General features: G+C 31.6%; 1 long non-coding RNA gene across 1 annotated transcript in view; it reads right to left on the bottom strand.

Annotated features, from left to right (window-relative positions):
* Positions 1-4,769: 4,769 nt before the first annotated feature.
* LOC145297584 (uncharacterized) overlaps positions 4,770-7,728 on the bottom strand; it is a 36,437-nt gene continuing 33,478 nt past the window's right edge. Inside the window, exon 2 of the long non-coding RNA XR_013870275.1 lies at positions 4,770-5,825. This is a non-coding gene — a long non-coding RNA (uncharacterized LOC145297584). The remainder of the gene's footprint in view (positions 5,826-7,728) is intronic.

The following is a 7,728-nucleotide window of genomic DNA, read 5'->3' as shown; positions in this document are numbered from 1 at the left end:
TTCATACGTCTGTTTTTTTTTTTTTTGTAAGTTTTAAACGCCCCAAATGTGATATTATTTCTGTTGTAGTTTTTCAGTTAAATTTTAATAGAAAAGTAACTTTCTTATACACACACGCATATATATATATATATATATATATATATATATATATATATATATGCGTGTATATATATATATATATATATATATACGTTTTTTTTATTACCGCTTTTATCTGTTTAGTTACACATGTTTCGGTTGCCGGATCGTATAAACAGTCCAGTAACCTCGTCAGACTTTACAGAAATGGGTATTATGATTTCGAAGAATGATATTGGAAGGGGTACAAAAAAGCGAAAAACGGAAAAATGGGGGAAACAAGAAAGGAAAGAGAGGGGGATGTAGATCGGACGTATTTAAGTTTTGGGGTTTAAAAACAGTAGGTGGTTGTGGGTATCGGGGGAGTATATAGTGCGGATAGAAATTTTTGTATATAGGGAGGGGAAGGGGAGAGAGATAAAGATACAGAGAGGTAGGGATAGGGAGGGAAGTACTTTCAATTTCGAGTTTCGAGTTCTAAGGTTTAATAAAATGTAGAAGGTGGTGGGGGATTTAGCCATTTAACTAGATACAGGAATATATATGGAATGGGTAAAGCGAGAGAAAGAGAGAGAGAGAGAAAGAGAGGGGGAGCGAGAGAAACAGAGAGAAAAGTAGGCGATTCAACCTGTGTCTCGCTAAGGAGATGTGCTCTTGATAACTGTGCTTTGACCTGTTGAGGATTCGTTCAGGTTGAGAGGTGTGAAATTGCATTCATCTGTAAAAGATCTAGCTAATTTGCATGCACTTAAAAACATTCATTGTAATTAATTCCCTAGTGGGTTTTTTTCTGTTTACTCATAGGATGATCATATTTAGTAGACTATTATGTGTAATTATATTAATGCAGATATTCTACATGATTTATACTTGCGAAATTTTTGCGTAAAAATGTAATAGTAAACGCATATATATTTATGCATGCGGATATATATATATATTTAAACAATTTGGCCTACCAGACTCCTCTGTCAGCTTTTAGTCGGTAGACATGTATCTTAATATGTAGAGTATTGAAACCCATGCCAAACTTTATATTTGGGTTTTACCCGTGGAAAATCGGTGCAAACGTGTGAAAATAAAAAAAGCGAATTTGCCAGGTAAAGTTCGAACGACGTCAATACGAATATACATGCGTTACGTAATAGCTAATGGTTAATGCTTTAATCACAAGCTTTGCAGCAAATATATCTACATAGTTTAGCGCAGTAGCGAATTTACGTCAAAGGAAAAAGTAAATCGTAAGCTAAACGTTTAGGTTTCAATTCTTGGTGGTGGCGCACGAGTCATTTATATTTAAATGTTTATGTTATTACTATATATTGGGTCCAATATAATGTAATATATTAAAGGATATATATCTGTCTGTCTTCATATTTTCAAACTATATCTCTTCCGAAACTAAAAATCTCATGACGGTGATAGGAGCCACAAATGATTGGACGTCTTATGGACGGTCATTTTATAGTCGGTAAAAATATTTTAAGGAGGTAAAAAATGGGTCAAAATTTACAAAATTGTCATATATTTGTATATTCATTTTAATAGATGTTTAATTCAGTTCACATCCGTACCCCGTTGGTTCAGTGGTAACGTCAGTAGCCTGATATACTACGGTTTTGATTTCGGTGTCGATTCTAGCTGGTGGCATCCAAACATTATTATATTTTGAAATCACGACTTTATAATAATATATACGAAACCTGAACAAATTTAAATATCATATTTAAGAGGTTTTTTACAACCGGGAAAAACCGCCCCCATCCCTACCGCGAGTAGAATAATAAATACAAACTCCGCATTTATCGGAATATAATATTTAAGCGTATATTGCGACCGTCTATGTCGGGAAGCTTGCTAGTTTATATATATATATATATATATATATATATATATATATATATATATATATATATATATATATATATATTGGAATCATGAGGGGAATAGATACGCAGATTTTTTAATCCTGAGTAAACAAGTCTGAAAAAATATTTTAGGAGGAAATATTTTTATATAAAACAATCCCAGCCAAAAAGCGATATAGAAAGCGCAAATCAAATTTATACTTGTTTTTTTTTTTAATATTTAAATTTCCATAAAAAAATATAGTCTTTCAAAATAAAAATTAATTATTTGAACCTTGAATACAATACAAATGTATTCTTCGTTTAAATAATATATTTTAGTTTGGACAAATTATATTTTTATATTAAATTAAAGTATTATATATATATATATGTATATATATATATATATATGAATATATATATATATATATATATATATATATATATAGCTGATTTTTTTCATTGACAGAATTGTGTAGGTGTAGGTGCTTTACAATATCGTAGAGGGTGTCACGACACGTGCTGACAACTTAGATAGTTGAAGTCTGTTTTATCTGGTTTAAATTGTGCTATTATGCGAAACGCAAAAAGAGAGACTGAAATGGTAAAGGTAAATTGTATGTAATTTCTTTGTGCACTGCTTTAATTCTTTTTTTTTTTCTCTCTCTTTCTAACGTATTCCTCGATCTAATTTTGTCACTCTCTCTTTCATTATATATCCCCACCATTACATCGATATATTTATCGATACCTTTGCAGGTTTTTCTGTCTATCTAATTCTCACACTGTCTTTCCCTCACTGGACCTCTCTCTTTCTCCATCTTTGCTCTTTTCCTTTTACTGATATTGTTTTATTTTTTCCCTTTTCTTCGTTCCTTATATATTTCGCTTTATAGTCTCTTTCTTCGCCACTATTTTCTTTCTCGCTCTCCCTACCCCCTCTCTCTCTTTCTCTCTCTCTCTCTCTCTCTAGTAATTTAGGTATATTTAGCTCTTTAGACTCAACCGTGTAAGATTCTATTCCATCGAACTAAAATGCGACTCCGGCGTTTCTCTCTGTTTAATTGCCGGAATAATTATAAGAAAAAAAAAAACGTACACATGCAATGTTATCAGCAAATATCTCGGCAAACGCGTGTTGTTGCGATTATGAAAGCGTAACTACTAAAGATATTGAGGATCTACTAAGCATATAGATATTTAGATTGTAAGTGAGATGAATTCATTAAAATGTATATTAACTGACTTATTATTTGAGTGATAAAAACATAGATCGATCGATGAATAATTATACAGAACAGAAATTTATATGTATATATATATATATATATATATATATATATATATATATATATATATATATATATATATATATATACATATATATATGTGTGCGTGTGTGTGTGTGTGTGTGTGCGTGTGTGTGTACATAAAGAGAGAAAGAGAGAGGGAGGATCGAGAGACAGGCAAAGAGAAGGAAATATGCCGTACAAAATACACGTGGCTAAAAAAGCATTTGGTTATTGATATTTATTAACATTATACTTATGTCTAACGAAGAACTCTCTCTTTCTCTTTTAAGTACGCTACCTTTAATATATATATATATATATATATATATATGTATATATATACATTCTTTAATACATGTATATATATATACTTTTTGATACATATATATGCTCTTTAAAATATATATATATATGTATAAAGAGATTGATAGAGAGATGTGTATGTGTGTTTGTGCGTGTATGTATCTTTCTGTTTGTGTGTATGTCTTAGACTAAAACAATAATAAAGAAGATAAAAACCTACGGAACGGTTCGTCCTCATTCGTGAAGAGCTGTATCAAGCGATTTTTTTTATATCATAAAAATATCTCGATAGAGTTCTAGACAAGTCCGGGCAAAACCTATTGCCTGCTATTTATTCCTGTGTGTTAACAACTTTAATCATCATGTTTACAAAAATTATTTTCTTAATTGCGATAATAAAGTTTTGTGCAGTTATATATACATATATATATATATATATATATATATATATATATATATATATATAAATACTTGGAAACTTTACACCACCGGTCGCTATAGTCGATTAGAAATTTCTAAAAGTCGTAAATCCCTCGCAGGCCAGTCGATAAAATTTCTTTAAATAAAGAAACGAGAAAACTCACTTATTTTACGACTCTCAAATATGCGGTGACTTAGAATGACCTATGTCTCATCATTTGTGAATTCTTTCATCTCTAGTTTGGAGACAGTTGGAATATCGTAATGAAAAAAGAGTGGTCACACTGAAGCTCAACAAGAAGTCAAATTTACACATTCGGCGTGTGGTCAAAATGTCGGCTTCATTTAGCTTTCTGATTTTGAAATTTTCTTACACTTCATGCTTACAAAAGTGAAGACGAACATTTGAAAGAGGAAAAAACGCATCGTTCCGTTAAGCATCCGAAGAAATGATTCTTATTTCTATGGAACAATAATATGAATGATGCTATATAAAGAAACTGATGTTGTATTTTAACGTGTTGTTGAATATTTACTGAAATGTTTGTAGCAATAAAATAGTTTATTTGCAAGAGTTAAATAAATATTTTCTTGTTAGATTTTACACACGATAAAGTCTTGAATTGTTGTAAAATTATTTACTATTATTAAACGGAACAAAGACATAAAGTCGGACGAGTAAAAATATTTTTGGGCGAGTAAATTTTCCCTCACACTCGATCGGCGGTCGAGTGATTATGTTTTCAAATCTCAAAGGATGTATATATATATATATATATATATATATATATATATATATATATATTTACACGTATGCATATATATGTGTGTGCATGAATGCGTGACTATATGTCTGTGTGTGCGACTGCATGCCTGTACTGATACATACACGCAATATATCGCAAATATACTATGAGAGAATGAAGACAAATTGTTCAAATAAAAATAATTAGTAAAATGTTTTTTAAAAGTTTTCGTGTCCATCTGTCGATAATTCAAACTATAACGACTATATCTGGAGTGTATAATATTTTCCTTTCGATTTTAACTTATAGCAGTTAAGTCATTTTATTTTAAATTGAAAACCAATTTTACACATTAAGTACATTATGTGAATTAATAGAGAAAATGAATTATAAGTATTAAACTATAATATTTAAGCGTATATTGCGGCCTAATGGTCTATATACTGGGTGGAACGATAAAATTGTCTCCCTAAATGAAATACCACTGGAGTTTTATTTTAAAACTTTCATTGAAAAATTAATTAAGGTAACTTGTTTATGTAATAGGGCCGACATATATTTTATATAGTCATCTTCACCCTCGATACAGATCCGGAGCAGATAGTCCCTCTTCATACAAGCGCCGGCGAGAGTACGGCGAATATCATGCGGATTGTGGCAATCGGGCTTGCTTTGTAGTCCAGCGGATTCAGGTCGGATAAAAAAGGGGGCAGTGAGAGAAGAAATCGTAGCTCTTCTTTGGTATCTTTGGATTGTGGCCTGGCGCCAAGCCGTGCTATCACACTCAAGTTTAGCAAGCGGGCACCTGATTGCACCAGGGGATAAACACATACTTCAAAACACCCAGCTACATTTTGGTGTTGACTTTATATCCGACTTCAATGATGTGAGGTGGCATGATGTGACCCTCACTAGAAAGCAGACCAAAGACTATAACCCTGGCCTGAAACTTTGTTTTCATCACTCTGGGCAGATCTCTGCCATCCGGGCTTGTATTTTGGTCAGTATACAACGCGACTAGTGCAGGGACACATTTCTGGACTAGCTCGTTCAACATTATGTTACTTCCAAACATGATAGAAGGCGCCTGTCCTTGTTTGGATCCGTACACAACTGACGTACTAGTAGATGATCTGCAACAAAAAAGAAAAAAACGATTTTCATAAAACGAAAATCAGATCGGGAAAAACAACTGATTCGATAAGCGAGAGAAGATATTGTTGCGCAGGAGAAGGCGAGAAAATAAGAAACAATTAGTTCGACATGTTTGCCGGAAGAAAACATATATCAGGAAATTGTTCAGAGGGTGCCTTACTATAAAATATATGCAGAAGCAACCCTAAACTCTCAGAAGACATGTTTGCACACACACACACACGCACACAGATCCACACACACACACACACACACACACACACACATATATATGTGTGTGTGTGGGTGTGGGTGTGTGTGTGTGTCTGTCGAATTTCCATGGTTATACACACACCCTCAAACACACATACATACCTATTTACATATATATATATATATTTATACATATATATATTTGTATATATCTACGTATATATATATATATATATATATATATATATATATATATATATATATATATATATATATAGGATAAATAAACTCCAAACAATTTCACATACACATACAATCTCACACATACGCTCACCCATATATATATATATATATATATATATATATATATATATATATATATATATATATATGTCTATGTGTGTGTATATCTGTGTGTGTGAGCGTGTGTGTGAAGTTGTTTGGAGTTTTAGTTATCCTATATATATATATATATATATATATACACATATATATATATGTAAATATATATATATATATATGTGTGTGTGTGTGTGTGTGTATCAATATGACAATTCCAGTTCACTCTCCTTGATTGATACCTCAGCATTGATGAAAATGTTTTGAAACATACTGAATTGTAAAGGAAATATTTACTGTGGCAGCCTTGGTAGCAAATTCACATATGGCTAGTCGATTAAAGAGTTCCTCAGTTTTTGCATGCCAAAATTACTCGCATACAGGAGATATGCTCCCCACCGAAATCCAACAACCTACTGACTTCATCAAATCCTCTCAATAAAGTGTTGCCGTAATTTCGCCATATCTAACCTCAAAAAATATACAAAGAAGCAGACAAAACAGCCTCATTAAAGTATCCCTCTTTAACCACCTTTCCTCGACCACAAAATATCCATCGCAGTCTGCGAGGTTATTATAATGAACACCTTGAGATCAAACTCATCCAAACTCGTACCTCCTTACGAACTCACCCGCGTGACCTGCTACATGAATAATGGCTCAATTTATTACAAGAGGTTATGCCTTATTACCACTATTGACGATAACCTGCAATGTATTGTCACATCTTGACAGCACTACCAGACATTTACGGAAAGTTACATTTGAACACAGGTATTTCCTGTTCATAGAAAGGCACCACTTCATGCAACAATATCAATTGGACTACTCACATCAGCATCCTTGCTTAAGTTTGAAACAGTAACCATTTAGTATGTCGGAACTAATGCAAATATCAAGGAAAATATCTTCCACGAACAACAGACTTAAACTTAACTATCCTCTCCTTATATATATATATATATATATATATATATATATCTATATATATATATATATATACATATATATATATATATGTATATATATATATATATATATATACACACATATATATATATATATATTATTTTCTTCCATACACTTACTAAATTATTTTCAGTTCTTTTTACTTTATATAAGTATTTATATATATATATGTATATATATATGTATATATATATATGTGTGTGTGTATGTGTGTGTGTGTCTATACACGCCATCAATCTCCATTTAGCCAACACTTTAGAATGGCTTTATTGAAGATATCTCATTCTATTGCACCCATTTAAAAATAAATATACTACCTCCGTCATATTCTGAGAATCATTATCCCAAGATATTTCGTACTGTAAATCAAATCTTATCTAT

Source organism: Euprymna scolopes, chromosome 18 (assembly GCF_053919585.1).
Source record: "Euprymna scolopes isolate OS-2025 chromosome 18, ASM5391958v1, whole genome shotgun sequence".
Lineage (NCBI taxonomy): Eukaryota > Metazoa > Mollusca > Cephalopoda > Sepiida > Sepiolidae > Euprymna > Euprymna scolopes.
The sequence above is the reverse complement of the archived record's forward strand: the minus strand, read 5'-3'. Positions and strand labels throughout refer to the sequence as shown.